Genomic DNA, 20326 nt, shown 5'->3' with positions numbered 1-20326 from the left:
GAGACCCATCTCCTATTTTTATCGAACGTTGATTTGGGGGTTTTGGTGCTGGTCCCGTGGCTCAGCGTCCACTGATTCGCGAGTTTTGCAGGGATTTGTTTTTCAGAGGGTGGACGCGAAAAACATCTCTTCCCCCCCCCCCCCGGTGGGTCATCAGCCTTTTGATGCATAAACTAAAACGACAAAACTTTTGAAGAGTTTCACGTAGGAAGCGGGGCCGTCTTAAGAGCAGTCATGGGCGCTTGGGCCAAGTAATTTTCCTGAGGCCCTACCAGACGAATTCTCGAAAATCTCTACCTGATGACATTTCATGCTTTAAGACGGCACTGATAAGAAGGTAGGAAGACAGTAAGTACCGTCGCCTAACCCAGTGGGTCGTAAACGATAGAGTGAATGGAAGGGTTGCCGAGACTCTCCGATGAAGGCTTCGTATTTTGTATTGAAATTAACTCCTTTTTCGCAGGCTGTCCCAAATTGCTTGCACAGCGGATTTACTGTATATGAAACGAAAACATACTTTCATATACAAAAACTTTTCAAACGACGACAGTTACTTCAAATCTGAAAATATATTTTAGGGGTCATACCCGTATGAAAATGGAGGAATTAACTTTTTATAATACAGACCCCGTGTACTCAAAACCCCAATTAGAATGTTGTTTTCCTGTATTTCCTGATGCCAACAAAAAACCAAAGAAAAAAAATATCCCCGACATATTCTAATTCGAAAAACGGAGGAAATTTGGATTAAAAACAGCGTTAAAATTTACCCACATTTTACGCTGTTCGTTCAAAAAATTTTCTCCGTGTTTTTAAATTCAATATCTCAGTGAATATTGCACTTAGAAACGTGGAATTTTTCTGTTTGCATCAGGAGATACAGGGAAATAACTTTCTATTGAGTTTTTTAGGACATTGTCCATACAAAAATTTAGATTTTTTTTTGTGTCACACTGTATTTCAATCTCAAAACTGGTACAGAGTGATTCTCAAACACATTTTGAGAATTTTTCAGAAAAGGGAATCATTCCTCTATAATGAATGGTTGATGAGATAATGGCTGAATGAGGACATCCTGGACGCCCTGTATATATATATATATATATCCTGCACAAAATGGAGAGAGTTGAGAATGGTTGAACATGCACAATGTACATGTTACTGCCAAAGCCCGAAGGGACCGGAGATTCCTGACCAGAGCTCGATGTGCTGATGCAAGATTGACCGGTAGGAGCCCAATCCATATTTTTAATCGCCTACGAGTGATACATGTCTATATACATAGTAGCTGTATGGGATTAGCTCCTTGTGACGAGAGAAAAAACTGTAAAAAGAATTATATAAGCAGTTTAATTTTTTCTGCCAAATTTTGCAGAAAAAAATGATTACTGCATCGTGACTGTGGTTTCTTGGGGCGCCATAACTAACGTGGATATAATTATCACGAAAAAATGCGCCAATTTTACGATGATCCTGAATCACGTGTTTTGTTATCGTACTTTGGCCAGGGATCACTGACCACTTCGCGAATTGGCCGGCCAATTGTCCGGGTTAATATTTAATTAAATTGGGCAATTCCGGTGTCTAGCAGAACATATACAAAATATATGCTTGGCCTCCACTGTGACGGGAAACGAGGAAACAAAGCTTCTCTTCGCAGAGAGCTAAGGCAGTTCATTCCATATACCTTCTTTTTACAGAATATACAATACGGGCTCATATAATATGCATACATGCCCACTTGCGATGGGAACAAACAAACAGAGCTTAACTCCCAACCGAAATGTCCAGCACTGTGAACGGTGACAGATTATACTTCTATTATGCACAGGATTGATATGGTCGAACACCCAGCTATTAAGGCTTCCCTTTTTAGGCACTTGAACCAACGAGTTATATAATTGTCTATATATCAATAGACAAGTACATAATTTTCATCGTGAATCACTTCTATAAAAATATGGCTATCGTTCCTTCATACCGTAATTTTCGGTGTATAATAAAAAGATTATACCTTTAAAAACATAACCGAATTTTTGTTGCCAATTTCAGATCTCTGCGTGCTATCTCCTCTCTCTCCGCAGCTTTTTTTTCCCCTCCTAGAAATTAAAATGCAAAATCAATATTTTTGAAAATTTATCGAAAAAAAATGGTGTATGTTTGACAGTAGATGAATCAGCATTTTACACACACATCCATATATAAACTGAAGAGCCAAAAAACTGGTACAGGCATGCGTATGCAAATAAAGAGATATGGAACCAATCAGAGTACGGTGCTGCGGTCGGCAACGCCTATATAACACAACAAGTGTCTGGCATAGTTGTTAGATCGATTACTGCTGCTACAATGGCAGGTTATCGAGATTTAAGTGAGTTTGAACGTGGTGTTATAGTCGGCGCACGAGAGATGGGGCATAGCATCTTCGAGGTAGCGATGAAATTTGGAAATTTTACGTACGACCACTTCACGAGTGTACCGTGAATATCGGGAATCCGATAAAAAATTAAATCTACGACATCGCTGCGGCCGGAAAAAGATCACGCAAGAACGGGACTAACGACGACTGACCAGAATCATTAAACGTGACAGACGTGCAACCCTTCCGCAAATTGCTGCAGATTTCAATGCTAGGCCATCAACAAGTGTCAGCGTGCGAACCATTCAACGAAACATCATCAATATGGGCTTTCGGAGGCGAAGGCCCAATCGTGTACCCTTGATGACTGCACGACACAAAGCTTTACGCCTCCCCTTGGCCCGACAACTGCTGAGGACTGGCAAACACGTTGCCTGGTCTGACGAGTCTCGGTTCCAATTGCTTCGAGCTGATGGACGTGTACGGGTATGGAGACAACCTCATGAATCCATGGACCCTACATGTCAACAGGAGACTGTTCAAGCTGGTGGAGGCTCTGTGATGGTATGGGACGTGTGCAGTTGGCGTGATATGGGACCCCTGATACGTCTAGATACGACTCTGACAGGTGATAGCTACGTAAGCATCCTGTCTGATCACCTGCACCCATTCATGTCCATTGTGCATTCCGACGGACTTGGACAATTTCAGCAGGACAATGCGACACCCCACACGTCCAGAATTTCTACAAAGTGGCTCCAGGAACACTCTTCTGACTTTAGACACTTCCACTGGCCACCGAAATCCCCAGACATGAACATTATTGAACATATCTGGGATGCCTTGCAACGTGCTGTTCAGAAGAGATCTCCACCCCCCCCCCTCTTACTCCTACGGATTTATGGACAGCCCTGCAGGAATCATGGTGCCAATTACCTCCAGCACTACTTCAGACATTAGTCGAGTCCATGCCACGTCGTGTTGCGGCACTTCTGCGGGCTCGCGGGGGCCCTACACGATATTAGGCTGGTGTACCATTTTTTTTGGCTCTTCAGTGTATATATGTTGTATGTCCACGAATAAAGAAACGTTCCCTCATGGACGAGGTGCTGGATGTACCCCCATGTTTTCGGATTCTTGGAATGTACTTGAGAACGGTAGAGTAAATATAGGTCAAGCTGTCAGTGCGTGGGAGTGTATAGAAGAAACCCATATACCCGCACCATTAGAGCTTCTCATTTTTCTTAATGTTAAAGAATTGCTGCTGAGTATTTATTTGTTATTATTTTCGCTTGAATAGATAGAACGCAAAAAAATATTATATACTTATCACATGCACACTAGATGACAGCACATCTTTTCGATGCTCACAAAATTTAAAAATATGGTTTTGAAAATAACAAATCATCTCTAGAATGAAAAAAAGGTCATGTCCTGTAAAGAATACCGTGACCCCTCTCTGCTTAACTTGTAATTATAATACTTGCAAACTATTTAACTCTATTTAATACGACCCAGCCTGTAGGAGGTGAAGACGAAAAGTTGTCTTGCACACCAGCTCTCTGAGCTTGAGCGGCCATCAATAAATCTATTTATTCAACTTCAGGCTACCCGCTAAAGAATGATTTCAAAAGCAGATACTACTCCTGAGAATTTCAGAAAGACCAAAATCGCCAGTTCCGAAAATCAATAGGTTTACTCAAATTGTCTCAAAAATCTAAGCAATGAACATACAAGACAAGCGGTGATTGTCATAAGCACCGGAACCTGGCGGTTAAGTGGATCTCTTTTCTTTCCTAATTAATTTGTGAGTGAAGGGGGGGGGGGTATTCTATTCCCATAAATACCAAATGCAATTCTTTAGTACGCAATTCCTTTAATTCAGAATACACGAGATGTCCGGCAGCCATAACACCTACTCCGATGTTTTGTTCGCATCAAAGATCTGAATTTCGGTAGGGTTTGACACTGTTGGCACACTCGTACATTGATTAGTTGGATAAAATTAAAGTCGGAGTTCTTTTGTAAAAAATATCAGTTAGGATACATTTTGTGCAGAATTTGTATGGTCGAACTCCCGATTATGATCTAATTTCTCCTCGTTAAAAAGTATCGCCAAAGAGAGCAACAGGCATCCAACGATAAAATTATGCAATCATTACGCTTCACTCATAGTTTCAAAAATTGATGGCAGCACTATAACAAAAAAGCATCACACTATTTACCCAAAACAAACTTCACGTTTCGTTTACAACACCTACACATAGGCGTTAACTTGTATCCGGCCCATGGGCCCGAGCCCCCCCCCCCCTCCCCAAAATTCGTATGAATATGGTTTGCTCATTTTGCAATGATGAAAAAACAATTTTAACCAAAACCTGTCCTAATTGGAAAGCAATGATATTAAAACCGAATTAAAAAAAATACACTCTATATGAAGAATAGGTGCCAGAACTTGGAGGTTGAGGCCATTTGAGCCCCCCCCCCCCCCGCAATAGATTTTGTACGGGAACTGAGCACCCCCCCCCCCCCCAGTAATTACTGAAAAAACCATTGCAGTGCATCCTCTCTCTCCTTCGTAAACGCTTGAGTCCCATATGTACGGGAGAACCAATAACTTTTAGCCCCCCCCACCCCCCCAATGTTTTCTTGAAAAATATTGGGAAAAAACAGTACATTATAAATGTCCATTCATAACAGATCTTGAGGGCCGATGCCGAAACATTTTTCGAGCCTCTTTACAACAAAATTTGACTGGGGGTGGGAATAGAACATAGAATCTAATAAACAACAAGTGAATTATAATATTGATTTAAAAAAAAGGAAATAAAAAATGAATGATAATTTTTCAAAGGTTCAGGAGCCTCTCGACCAGAACCAAGAACCTCGACTCCTCAAGGACTTCAGAAGATTATGTTGATTTTATAGTTGATTGTTTATTGTATATTATGATCCGCCGTTGTCGAGTGTTGATTATATGGAAAAAAAAAATTCTACCACACACACACACCCGTCCTCCGGGTACGCTTCGATATCTCTGAGTTGTGAAGCGGGGTGTGTCTGGTCTTCAAAGGTCTAAGGCATAGTCTCCGAAACTTTTTGTTCCATCGCCCCCTTCATCAGAAATTTTTTCCTCTCATCGCCCCCCCCCCCAACTCAAGTAAACCCATAGGATCCTATGTTAAATCAGTAGGTTCTATCACCCCCCTTGGACCACTCCATCGCCCACTTCGGGAAACACTTGGGCGTAAGTCCAAGTCCAAACCATAGGCGTAAACTTGTATCTGGCCCACGGGCCCCAGGTCTCTCCAATAATTTTGAAGGACCGGCTCAGCACCCCCCCCCCCCCCAAAAAAAAAAAATTCGCTTGGATACGTTTCCCATATTTGGCTCGGAAAAACACTTTATGATTAAAAAAAATTCAAAAAAAAAAAAGTTTAGTAAAACAAATCTCAAAATTTTATTTCAATACTTTTTTAAAATCTCAATCGACTTGCCCTTGGCTCTTTCTTTTGTAACAATTTGTAGTATTTTTCTCACAGTTAACGACGACACTCGATCTCCAATTATCATTCTCCCTCGGTGCCAATCGTAGGTGCCGTAAGGCGTGCATCTCTGGATGACATCTGGAGACGATATGGGGTAGGTGCTTTGCAAGGTTTCTAGAATATATAAGGGTGCTTTGGCCCTTTCTTGTTCCCGCTGTCGGAAAACTCAGAAGCATCTCTTCTTTTGTTTGAATGTGACCCTTGGGGAAAGAAGCTTCCAGAAGATGCAGCAGGAAGAAAAGAAAGGTTAAAAAATAGACCGATAATGATTGAAACCGAAACAAGTAGCCTACACTCCGAGAGTCATATTTTACTTATCGAGTTCGAGAGCCCGGGCCGAAACATTTTTGACAAAATACTGTATGACTAATAACACTGAGACAAATAAATAGCTAAATGAAATGCAGCGAAACCTCGATATAACGACTGCGGACAAAGAAAAAATATCGTTGTAGAGGGATTATTGTTATATCGAAAGGCAACATTATCATCACATGCCCTGAAATTTCTGTTGCTGTTGGCATATTTTCTGAATCGCGTTGTTAGTACCACCAAAAAAAAAAGGCGTTTTTGAGTATTTATTCACCGCAAAAATAATTTAATTGAATTGATTAATAAAATTCATTTGGATGTATTGCCCCCATAAGGAGCTTAATCGCAATACGCCGTGGCATAACCCTCGCATCCTGTCGCAGGGCGCCAAGACTGGGATTTTTGGTGGGTTCCTAGCCAGACTGATTCTCATGGGCCCCTATATAGTAAATTTACTGCGTGAAAAGTAAAAAAAAGACAAGAATCACCCGGGCATCGCTCCCGGGGCTGACAGAAGCACCCACATGAAGAGAACATTGAAGGGGCCTGAAAGTTGCTGGTCGTCCCGAATATACGGGACTTAAGCGCGTACGCAGGAAAGAGAGGGTGCCATGGCCACATCTTGGTGAAGGGCCCGAGGCTGAAATATTTGTCGGGTCCCTCGAACCAAATTTTTCACGGCCCTCCATAGAGGGTCTTACTTACTAACCGAAACGGTGACCCAGTCCATATTTAGAAGTTCTTCGGAATATGGACTGGGTCGCCGTTTCGGTTAGAAAGTAAGTAAAGCCCTCTATAGTGAATTTACAGCATGAAAAATAAAAAAAAAGATAATTATCCCGGGCCCTGCCAGCCCTATGTGGGACCATGTCAACCCATGTGGGAGCCATGGAGGTTGCATTGCATTGTTTTTCAGAAATTATTGGGGAAGTGGGGGGGGGGGGCTCAGTTCCCTCATAAAATTTATTGGGAGGGCCTCCTCAAATGGCTCCGTCGGCCCACGGAACAGGAAAAATAAATTTCAAATAAATTAAGTCTTATTTGAATATCAGTATTTCATGAGTCATTGCAGAAAAATAACTTGCGGTGTGTGTTGTTTCCACAAAAACTTTTGGTCCTGGGCTGCAATTTTGAGAGGACGGCAAATTTTAGGGGAAACAAAAACTATCTTTCAAAGTCATAGATTTTTACACTGTGGAGGTGATGTAAAACTACATTTGTTTCAGCCCCCTCCCCCCAACTCGACAGCAATAATCTACGCTCTTAGTTACGGCCCTGTCCGCAGCACCCAGAAAGTGCTGCAACAAACAGATTGGGAATCACAGCCCTATAAAAATTTTACAGTACAATATACTGTGCTAAAATACATTCAATATAATTTATCTGCAAACTATCTCTCAGCAATGGGCCCCCACGTCATCGAACAAGGGTTCTGGATTGAGATGTTTTGTGGGTATCAGGGCAGGATTTCCCGATCCCTCCTCCATCTGTTGCGAATTTATATGGTAAAAACTGGAAAAAAATTGCTCCCGAGACTTCAGTCAGGAGCTCTGTGGGACCTTCCTTCATGGGACCTCGGTATAACTTCAACCACTTGTTGGTCGGTGAATTTTCCGGACACGGGCAAAACATTTACTCGTTAGTAAATCACCCCGTTAATGAAGTCATATTTATTCGGTCCTCAGGTGTGACGTTATAACGAGGTCTGTCTGATGATGAAATGGTGTCAGACTCGGAAAAGCGGTTTGTTGCAAGGAGCGGAGCACTCCCAGATTCAGAAATAAAAATTTGTTATAAGCATAAATTTGTAATTGTTTCCGCCTGGCAGTCGAGTGGTTAGGGAACTAGCTTCTCACTGTGCAGGTCTGGGTTCGAATCCCGGTTCGGGCATGGATGTTTACTAACACTAACAAACTCCCTGGACGGATCATGCTGATCCCTTGGGAATACGTGAGGATCACGTTAATAATATTAAAATATTCAACACACATGGCCCCTAGGCTGGGATCTTTTGCGGGCCCATTATGGTGAATTTATAGCGTGAAAAAAAAAAGAATGCGAATCGTCCCAGGCCTGGAGTCCTATCAGCCCCACCCTTGTGAGGGCCATTATTGAATAAGGGAAGAATGAAAAGAATGAAAAATCCGCGTTTGCCGTCTATGCATATTGAATTCCACCCCCCCCCCCCCTCTTTCTCTAAATTTTCGGTTGTGTGGAGGCTTTCTTGCTTTGCCCCAGGGATACAGTGGGTAAATGAAAACAAGAGAAGTGATCATTTTTTTTACATTTATCAAATATATAGACTTCAATTAGGAATTATGGATAATCGCAGGTAAAATGATAAACACATTAAAATAAATTGAAATTGCCGATTCGATCAGTGATTATGCATAATCACAACTTTAGCAACTTCCCGTAACATTTATGGGTAAAAAATAGTTTGAAGTGAAATATTCCAAAAAAAATTCGACATTTTCGAGTGATAAAAAGAAATAGTTGAAGTAAATTACACCAATGTAATGTGGATACAGCCCCTATACAACTCCTATCCACTTCAGGAAAGCAATAAAAGAAAGTAGGGGGTTAGAAAGAAAAAAAAAAGAAGATACTTGGGAAGGGGCTTGATTGTGCGGAAATGTGTATAAAATCTCCCCTATGCGGAAATGCACCGTGCGGATCTGCCGCCAGACCATCTGAAAATTGTTCAAGACAAAAACTAAAAAAGTTCCAGGTGACTCGGCTTGAGCTAGGAATACAGTGAAAATATATACTAGAAATACTCTCACTTATACGTTTCTCTCAGTTATAAGACGATTTTCTGCACTCCCGGTCAAAAATATAGTATAACGCTGCTATTCACTTATACGCCTCTCACTTATGCGGGTTTCGTTTTTTCTGTTTGTTCCCTTGCACTAACGCATAAGTGAGAGATTACTCTATTCACAAAACATTTATACAATTAAAGATATGGCTGGCCAATCATAGAAGTCAAAGTGTTGAATATACAAGAACTGATTACCTCGGGCTTCTGCCAGTCAGTTCACGATGTAATGGACAGTTTAAATCAAGTTGGCCAAAGCTTGAAATTTCGTGCTTATGTGACCACGAGATTCTCCAGATCTTTGTTCAATTTTTAGACTCGAGCATCATGGAGACCCTCCTCCCGGGGGGACCGTCGCCAAGCTGCAGTATCTAAATCACCAATTTCATTCTTACTGCTGGAGAATCATGGTAATTGATCACGTTACCACGAGGCCTTCAAATGTAATCGAAACCAACCACGGGTGGACTACGCGTTAAATGGCTCTGGGCTCGACCAGAATCCTATGAAGTTTTGGTGGCGACCAAATCCTTCATATATATATATATAGCACATGACCTTCTTAAGAGCGGCATGGACCCCTGGCAGTGATTTTTCCGAAGCCCCAAACCTGTCTACCAATTTATTATTAATCTCGAAAATTTTAATCAGATCTTATCATGAGGCCCTTTCCGCACCCGATGCCCTCGGGCAGTGCCAGGAATGGACCCCATGCGTTAAGACAGCACTGCATTAGCACACTCCTACAATAAACTGTACAGAGCAAAAATGTCATGGCGATGTGCTGGAAATGTGGTAGGCACGAGAGCGTATTAACACGTGGGCCCACTAGCACAGCCTGGAAATTTCGGATGCATAGGGGGGACCTCTACGAAAATATGAGCACTGGTGTATGATTTTTAAAAGTATGAAAATTGGTAGGCTGATATCCCCAGCCAGGTAGAGGGGGGCCCCCTCAAAATGTTACTATGCTGGTGGGGATGGAGAGTCCCACGAGACTTCTGAAACGGCCCTAGGTCGGCACTAAGACCCCTTACTTCACGCACTGATAATGAAGCACATATCCTGGAGTAAATATGGAACTTTATAACATGAGACAAAATAGTTTTGAATTTTTAATACAAATATCCACAAACAATTAGAAATTCGAATTCAGCGCCATAACCTACGTTTTCACGGTTTGACACTTTCTTTGGCATTTAATTTCAGACCGAGTTTAGGCCTACAGTAGGCCGAGCTGCCTTCTATGTCTCCTTTCATGAACGTTCAAGTGTGAGAGCTGCAAGAACGCTTTCCCGCAGTACCTGCACATATAAGGCCGGTCCTGGAAATGAATACGGCGGTGTACGACTAGATGGGCGGCCTGTTTGAACCTGCGGCCGCAGACGGGACAACCGTACGGCCTCTCGCCGGTATGCGTCACCATGTGCTTCTCCAGGCCGCATTTCTGTACGAATCCCTTACCGCAGAGAATGCATTTATAAGGTCTCTCGCCGGTATGCGTCGCCAGGTGGTTCTGCAGGTTCGTCGTCTTGTCCGTGGAGTATAAGCAGATGTGGCAGCGGTGTTTACGCCGCGGTCCTTCGACCCAGTGGTGACGCCGGTGGCGTAGAAGTGAGTTGGGCGTGGTGAAGAGCCTGAAGCATCTATCACACTCATAACCAAGACGATCTAAGAGACAGAAAGCAAGGGGAGAAAAAAAAAACACACAGACCTTATAAATAGGGCTTTGCAAATATAGATACACATGAAATTAAAACTAACTAGAAAAGAAATTACATGCATCTATTATGGAAATGAATTCTTGATTTTCATGACGAGGATATCTGGAAAACAAAAACATACATTAAGACATAATGTACTCAGCCTCAGAGGCAAATTTGTGGTTTTCCCGCTTGTGTAGGCTACAAAAAAGTTTTCACGTTTTCTCCCATACTAGTCTCATTTTCTTGACTACTCATTCCTCAAACTTCCCGCCCTGGACTAGCTTAGCCTATACCCCTTTAAATATGCCTTAATATTTTTGTCGCTCACGTGTTTGCTTTCTAAGTTACTCCCATACTAACGCACACTCTAGGTCACTTTTTTTGTCGCTCACTGACATGGTCTCTCTCTAAGTCATTCACTGAGACCTGGTCTCTTGCTGTCTAGGTCACTAGTTTGGTCATTTCCCCTGACTTTCTAGGCAAAGGAAGAATTTTGATTTTGCCAACCTTCTCATTCTACTTATAATTTTCTTGACCACTCGCTTCCCTGGTCTCGGAGCCCACTAAGCTTCTTTATAAATACGCCTCATACACCTAAATATACGGTAAGATGGGTTAAAATAGTCTTTTAAACTTATTTGCCTCATCACCTCACTTGAAAGAAAAATTATTTTTTAATTTCTCATCCTCTCTCTTGCTAACCAAACACTACAAGATGATCCCATTTTGCATCTGTAACTTCCCACCCCCACCCCCCTCCGAAAGAGGCAGTATGGCCCGCTTTGGAAAACACTGTTAGTGCAGTTCAAGAAAATGCATAATCTTGTACAGCAGGAATTTTTAACGCATGGTCCGCTAGCCATATTCAGCCCTCGCAGCTTTTTGTCGTGGCCCGCCGATAATTTTCAGCAAATGGTTAGAAACATTGAATTGATGAAAGAAATAGTTCCATAACTGATCAAAATTCAGAATTTTGAAATAACAAATTTCAAAATAACTGAAAAAAAATAATTTTAGATTTTTTTTTAATCAATAATTTTTTGGATTTTTGAACAAATAATTTCAGAATTAGTGAAAAAAAAATGACAAATTACGCACAATGAGGGAAATAATTTCTGATTTGTGGGAGTTGTTTCACAATTGATAAATGAATAATTGCATAATTATTAAAAGAAATCATTTAAAGATATATTGAGGAGAATAATTTGAGAATTACTAAAATAATCACAGAATCATTTAAAGTGATTTCAGATTGAAACTAATGAGAATTAATTAAATTAATCAGTAATTACAGTAGAACCTGGTTTATTCGAACACCTTTTCAATCTAACTCATTTTCAGTTTTCTATTGTCAATTATCTCAACAGTTAGTATTTTCTTGAAACTCCCCTTGATCATGCTTCTTGACAAAACCTCTCAATCTCATCTCAACTTTTTTTCAATCATTAATGGAAGAAAACAAATACAGAAAATAATAATGATAAAACAAAAAAAGCTAATAATCTCAGAAACCATTATTAGCTTATGGTTATAAAATAAAGTATAATCCTTTCCGAACACACAAACGTGAGGGTTGATTTTCTCACTGTAGATATTCTTTTTTAACCTCAGGGAATTCGTCCCTGACTTCAATGGCAAAACACCCACAGTTCTTAAAGTAAAAATAATAACAATAATATCTACACTGAGAAAAACAACCTGTATGTTTGTACTATCTGGGTCTAAAAAGGATAGAAAGTCAGCTAGAAAAGATGAAACATTAAGAAATGGACTTTCTTAAACTCATATACTAAAACACAACCATGTTCACAGCTTTATTACATTTAAGATCCAAGAACTGACTTGTCTGACATGAAATGCAGATTTAAAATTAATTCAACACTAAAATGTATCATAAGCAAATCTATTTTAAGATAACTAAGCCTATATATACATGAAAATATATGAAAAATATGGGTGATATTGACATTGTTTCGGTCATCCACATGGGAAAGTGGGGATATGCTGAACAAAAGGATTATCAACCGCCTTCAAGCTTCATTCACATGCAAAATGATAACTCAGGACTTTGCACAGGCAAATCAATCAAAGAGTGGTTAACATCCCAGAGCCACAGCAGCAGAAAAATGTAAAATGATGTAACAGTACCTTTGCATAAATAAGAAAACAATCATACATTAGTAATATGAAGAAGAAATATAGGACATATTGTTAATATGTTTTTCAGCATGAGTAATAACTGTTACCGGCAGTATTCGAAATAATGAGAAATACATAGGTAATTAGAAAACAATTTTTCTCATCTCAATGAAAATTTCTCACTTTCTTAAAGAATGCACAGTATCGGTAAAAAAATCAAAAATTCAGGAGAGGAGCATGTTATGCATAAGTCAGTTAATATGATTGCAAAAGAGTGATCAATGTATTGAATATACAGTATTAGTATAAGGAAACAGAATAAGAATGAAAATAGGGAAAATGAGCATAGTAAATACATGTATAAAGATGACAAAGTGTAGAATTAGTGATATAGACTGCAGTCCTAAACTCAACAAATGAAGCTTGATCATTTCACGAAAAATGTTCAGAACAGGGGTTCTTAACCTTTTGTGTTCCCATGGACCATCATGTGCAAATGAAATGATGGCTTCGGGCTCCCTTACAGAACAATATTTGCAACTTGATGGAGTTAAGTATTATGTAATTGTTTTCTCATAGAAGCTTATGGATATCAACAAAATCTCTACAAAGACCCCCTTCCCCCAAGTGCTGCACAAACTTCTGGTTAAGAACCCCTGACATAGAAGCATTCGAAAATGGCGGTTGAGGCAGAGAAAATTCATCCGTCAGTTCATCTACACAACAGAATAAAAGAAAATCATGTATCATTTCAATATTAACATATCGTGCTTATTTTACATTGGTACTTCATGCATCAACATGAATGTATTGTTTGTATTACAGTCAACTCTCGATTTTACAAACCTCCAATTTACCAACTGCACATTTCTGTGAATTAATCTTCTGGTCACAAACAATATACAATTCCTTTAAATGTCTTTCCCATTTACAAACTAGTTTTGTTTTTATGTCAGTATGGGTTTATAAATACGAACATAGCCTTTAATTAAAATTAAAAAAACATGAATGATTTTAACCTCTTCTAGGCTTAGTTTATTCTGGGTTTAAGGGAGATAAAGCGTAAAATTTCTTTTAATGCTTGTTTCACCAAATAGAAATTTTTCAAATAATGGCACAATTAACAGGAATGGCTAATATACAGCACTATAATCTGTTAAATTTCTATATGCCCCCAGTAATATTAGAAAAGAGCCAGAATGGCAGATCACTTGTGCCTGAGCTCAGCTCACGTTTAGCGTCAAAGGGGTTAATGAGCTGTAAGTCGTATACCCCGAAGGTGTCACAAATCTTCTCATTGCTAGGCAATTTACAAATAACATGTTTTACATCTTTCAATCAAAAGTCTGAAATCGCCACTTCGGCTTCAGGCTTTGGCCGTAGTATATAATGGAATGCCTATATAACGACACTCAATGGACCAGAAAACCATAGCCTATCGTTATCGATGGAAAGTATTAAAATGATAGGAATTTCACTGTATATACAGTTGACGCTAATTACAACACTGCTTCCTCTTTCCGCCAAAAAGAGATGTTAGATGGGATGATCATTATATCAAAAGGAAAGCATATAAGACACTTGTTATATGAAGAAATTTAAGATTTGTCCTACAATACTCAAAGCACTGTAATGGAATGGCCAATATAACGTGGGGTTGTTATAATGAGTATCGACTGTATCAATTTAAAATATATAAATGAGTATATAATCTCTCAATAACAGTTCACATACTTGAAACTTTTTTACACAACAGCAATGAGATGAACCAATTCTTTGAATTAGCATCACCAGGACTCTAACGGCTCACTTATATTAGGCAAGTTTACTTTCTCCATTCTCCGGTAAGGGAAGTAGCTGGCAAAAAATCTGGTTTCAGCTCGTCCAGCAAGTTTCAATTACACACACACGATAGTAAAATTGCTCACTAATACTCACTAATTGCATCTGTTCCCCCCCCCCTCCTTTCCTTTTTGTTATTGTCATCTTCCTCTTTTGTTGCGAATCAAAGCGAGAAACAAAGAAGTAGACCCATATCCATATTGTACTTGGAAGATAACAAAAACGCCAACGATAACAAGAAAAGTAGCATACCCTTCAATTTCACTCGCACTAGTAAAGAGCGGAGAGTTTACTAGATCACAGACAGATGGCAGCACCAGCCGAACACAAAACAATCATAACCCTGACAACATAAATACATTGCGGGCCACTCAGAACTAGGGTTACCAGATTCAAAATTGAGAACCTACACGAGCACCTTTTTTAACATAATTTTCCCAATTTTCACAACAGATGGTACCACTATGAATAGGCATGGATTGTTTTCTTTATTTCTGAATTGAAGAAGTAACATTCTTCCCCCCCCCCCCCCTCCCCTCAGGTACACAACATTAGATGTTGGTGAGCAAACAATGGGAATTTTTTTGGTCACCAATCATCTTCAACAAGACAGACAAAAGAAATCAAGAAATTTTTATTTGGCATGCAAGAATATTGTGACGATGAATTCCAGAAGCAATGATGAATGTATTAGCCACACTGGATTCTCAATGACCTATTACATTTGGATTTTGTGTACCTATTCCAGCAAACCCAATGCCAACCACATTTCTCTACAAGATCGATGTTCAAAACCATGCTAGCAATACATTTTGGGCATGAAACTATAATTTATTCCGCAGGTGTCATGCCAACTCCTGTCAAAAAAGTCGCGTGTTTTTTTTCATCTGACTGAGGAATGCTTATCCATGAAAAAATGGATCATTTGATCATTTTTGTCACACCAGCCATTTTTCTGCACACAAGGGCTAATTAAGCCGAGACATACAATTTATTGCCGATTCCGAACAGCAGCATTCAACATTTTGCCTTTTTTTATATTCACCGAGCGGTTGGTGCACTAATCCCTGGATGTGGGACTCCCTATGGTAGATATATTTGTTTCTGTGTGGTCATGTTGTCCCTGTATCTGTTCTACCTCCATGCCAGGAAAGTTTCTGATGAGGGCACATATCAGGTATAGGACGCAAAACACTTCTGAACATCCTTTGCAACTTTAGGTGAGTATCTTATCCACCTGCACTACCACACCCTAAAAAGAAATTGAAAAATTCACAAGCAAATGACGCATGATGACGTGCAGGGCTTTGAATTATTTCTCAATAAATTTCAATGATGGCAAACACAATAAGAAGACCTAACAAGCTGGCGATAACAATGGTGCTGGTGACAAGAAATTAAAATGACTTAAGAAGAGCTAAGTATACTTTGAAAAAACATTAGTGTTGCTTAGGAAAAATTTTGAAAGTGCCAAGGTAATCAGTTGGCAACAATAAACAATCACTAAATTTAACACATGCCCGCTTATTTTATCTTAGCCGACATAAACATGCATGATATACTAATTGAATTTTCTGGATGTTAATGCCGAAACTGATATTTGGAAAGAAGTGATTTGCCTCCTCCGAGAATCGAACCCGGGTCCCTTTGCATACTGCGCTAACCAATACACCAGACACACTTTTCGATTCCTCATAACACGCATTAGTAGCATGAAGCGCTGAGTGGAGTCACAGCAGCCTCCCTTAATTACAGCAACTTTTGCCCCAGTTGGCATTTTTGTATGAAGAGATTGTATTTTTTTTTCATGGTACTATTTCAGGCCGAAAAAAACCATCTCTTCATGCATGATATAAATAAAAATAGCACTAATGTTCACAACACTAAATAAAGACCAGCTTTAATTTTATGACTGTTAAACCCCACTGACTACTGCCCCACCCCCAAGGGTTACAAGGACTCCAGACCAGGGCCAAACAAACTTAGGGCGATGGCTCCCACAAGGGGGGGGGGGGGCTGGGGCCCCATCTTTTTTTCTTTTTTTTTTATTCTTTCACGCTATAAATCCACTATAGAAGGGCCCGTGAAAAGTCTGGCTTGGGGGGTCCGCCAAAGACCTCGGCCTAGGGGTCCTGCTCCAGGATGTTGGGGCCATGCTTAGGGCCTGTGAAACATTCTTATTTAGGTGGGAGGCCGTCTTAAGGGCATCATGGGCCTAGGGACAAAGTGGTTTTTGTGAGACCCTACCAGCCAAATTCTCGAAAATTTTAACCAGATCTAATTTTTGTGAGGCCTCGGGGCCATGCCCGGGTGGCCCAAAACCTTAAGACGGCACTGGCCCCACTAAAACTTCTATTTAGGCTACCCATATTTTGTCACAGAGAAAAAATTTATATTCAAATATAATTGAGAAAAAATTACGGAACAACATTTAAATTAATTTTGAATGGATTAAACGTTACAACAGCAACATCACAATTCAATTAAACACCATAAAATAACTAATATCTGTCACGAACTGCACTGGGTTTACATTCGACGAAAAATGTAAACAAAAGGAAACCAAAATCACATCATGTATGTTGCCACACATCTCAACTAAATATTGTATTATATGAAAACGTATGGATTTGGTAACAAATTCGAAATTTTTTGAACAACTTCGGATAAATTACCATACAAATATCAAAATTGAAGCTTCGGAATGATTAAAAACTGACGAAAACGCATTTTATGGAGCAAAATTTGTTAAACCCAATTCATCGAATCAAGTACAGTTTCTTAATCATAATAAATCATATTCAAATCTTAAGTTATTTTTGATTCGTTAATTTAATTTCTATCCTCCGGGATACGATTGTTAAAGATTAACTTTTTTTTAAAATTAAAAAATATTCTCCCCCATATTTCTAGAATTCGTGAAAAATAACAAACAAAACTGAAAAAAATCCAACATCGTACATGAAATTTATAATTTGAAAAAATTACATTGTGGGGAGGGGGGGATGAGATAAGATTTGCATATCATCTGATTGTTTACACTTTTCCCCTATAAAATGTTTATTATGAAGGGGATGAGTTTGCATCTTGTACTTTGGCCTCACTGCTTATTTTGTTTATTTATAATTATTTTCAAGTGGGAAACGAATTTATAAATTTATTTATTTCAAATCAGCCGGTGATTTTGTTAATTAATTCAAATATATTAATATCACTGATAAGATTACTATCAATTTTTATCAACACAAGTGGATAACTTTTAATTATTAAACAAGATATTTAACAGCTACTCTTGAGTTGTTTTTTCCCCCCTTAATTTTTCATACATTTAATCATTTGAATAATATATTTTGATAACAATGTTTGTACTATGCGCTTACTGTTTTGAACTATTGAAATTCGAAACAAAAACTGAAGCAATTTCTTTTATTTAAAATGTCTGTTATTGTGTTTGAAAATTTCGAGTTTATCTGTTGTATAACTTTCTATTATTTAACAAGTGATACAAGCGAAAATCATTGACTCGATGTTATTGATTCCAACCAATTGTATTGAAATGCTATCAAAAATGCCCTATCTTTAAAATTGCAGTGCATTGTATGATGATTGATATTTTTTTTTCCTCCTGATTTAATTGTTAAGTACAGTTCTCGACGCACAAGATGACACTTCATTATGCCATGTCAGATGACGATTTTATTCGTATATAGAAAAAGAAGCCAAACATGAGATCTCTTGGTTGCTGACCAGCAGTTCTTGATGTATAATCACTTTACCTAAAAAAATGAATAGAATCATTCAATGTGGCGGGACATAGTGAAGTCTTATCATGTACTTGGAGGATATAGGAACTCAAATGATTGGTTTCATTGCAGTCTTTCTCTCACGCAAGCCTTGATTCTTATCAGTGACAAAATGCAGATTAATTTGTTTTATATTGTTATATTTAATTTACGCAGTGAAACCTGTCTAAGATGGACACTGTATAAGATGAAAATTTGCATTGAATATAATCCAAAGATAGTCCTATCCACAGGGCCATTGGCCGGACATATTGATTTTCTGCAGCCCTATCTAACAAAGTGTGAAAGTGTCTATCTAGCAATTCGTGTACTTATTCTCAAAAATTGTAAAGAATCTCATTATCACAAGTCTCCTATGTCCGTGAGGTCCCTGGGCCATACCCAAGAGGACCCTATTCTTTGAGATGGGCCTGCTCATTGATAATTGATGCGTGCCTTTATAAAATGAAAACTTGTCTATGATGGAATTTCTGTCTCTTGATGTTCTATTTGAAACAGGTCCTAAAGCAGAATATGACCATAACTGCAACATACTTTGCTGACCAATTAGTATTGCGGTAGAACAATCTTGAGAAAAATTTAAAGAAAAGTAAAAAACATTATATTATAGGATATTTTACCAAGAAATTTAGGCTTACTAGTCAGCTGAGGGCTCGTCGTAGGATGATGCTGCTGTTGTGGAACAAATAGGTTCCACTGTATTTTATTTAGAAAGTCTGTCACTATTTGCAGAACAATGATATAACAGAAGTTTCACTTTAAAATTCCCTTTTTTGCATTGATGACACAACTAGTGGGCATGACAGTCATTCACATGGGAGAGGGTATGTGTATTCCCCCAATGTCAGTGACATTTTAATGTGTGGGTCCATGGAGCCTGAAAGTAAGGTCCCGAATATCAAACAGCAGTCCCTATATTATTGAAGGTTTTCATAAATTCATATATGTATACATTATTGTCTCCAATGTTGGTTTTTTATAGCCATTGGTTACGCAGTATGATTATTATGTATTATTTGACACTTAGACCTCTTAGAAAAATGTCTAATTTTTTCATGTCAATTTTTTTCCAATTTTTGACATAAGTTTTCATGATGAGCATAATCTCATGATTATATTTATACTTTCTTTCCTAGAAAAATATTGAGTGTGTTAATGTTAAATATAATGTAAATGTTCATTTTGGTATGGAAAACATGCGAAAAAAATTGTGTTGTGTCTGTATAACCATTTCATAATTTATTGTGGAGTTAGGTACTATAGGCATTGTATAGGCCTGTCTACAAAAATTATAAATGTGTAATTATTATTTAATATTAATGTGCAAAAATTATGAATTTGTGTAATTTATTCATATTCATGTATTTCGATGAAACATTTATCAAAAGCAATGCTCACTAAGCTCTTTTTCCTATTTCATCTAGAACATGCAGAGGAATATCATATGATTCCAGATGATTGGGTTTCATATAGCACGTTTGGGAAAGCCGATGGAGAAAAGTTGTTGAGGTGTAGTTTATGTCCTTATACTACAAAGTATAGGCAAAACCTGCAGAGTCATTTGAATGTTCACACTGGGTTGCGCCCATATAATTGCTCGTACTGTGGGAAAAGTTTCGCTCACAGAAGTAACATGAGACGCCATCTCGTGTCTGTTCATAACAAGTTTTGAAATTTGAGAGGATAATCATTTCATGCAATATTAATAGCTATTACATTTTGTGTAATTTTTTTTTCTATTGTCAACTCCTCATTGAACAATTTTCATTCATTATTGGTTGTTGAATAACATGTAA

The 20326-nt window shown here is 38.7% G+C and overlaps 1 long non-coding RNA gene across 1 annotated transcript; it reads right to left on the bottom strand.

Moving 5' to 3' along the window:
• Positions 1-10142: 10142 nt before the first annotated feature.
• Positions 10143-15260, bottom strand: LOC149088181 (uncharacterized). The gene is made up of 2 exons (XR_016194184.1): positions 14620-15260; positions 10143-12894 (listed from the first exon to the last, which is right to left on the bottom strand). It is a non-coding gene; the product is annotated as an uncharacterized LOC149088181 (long non-coding RNA).
• Positions 15261-20326: the final 5066 nt, after the last annotated feature.

Source organism: Pholcus phalangioides, unplaced genomic scaffold (genome assembly GCF_987345545.1).
Source record: "Pholcus phalangioides strain wild (caught in Gottingen) unplaced genomic scaffold, Ppha-v1.0 ptg000003l_1, whole genome shotgun sequence".
Lineage (NCBI taxonomy): Eukaryota > Metazoa > Arthropoda > Arachnida > Araneae > Pholcidae > Pholcus > Pholcus phalangioides.
The sequence above is the reverse complement of the archived record's forward strand: the minus strand, read 5'-3'. Positions and strand labels throughout refer to the sequence as shown.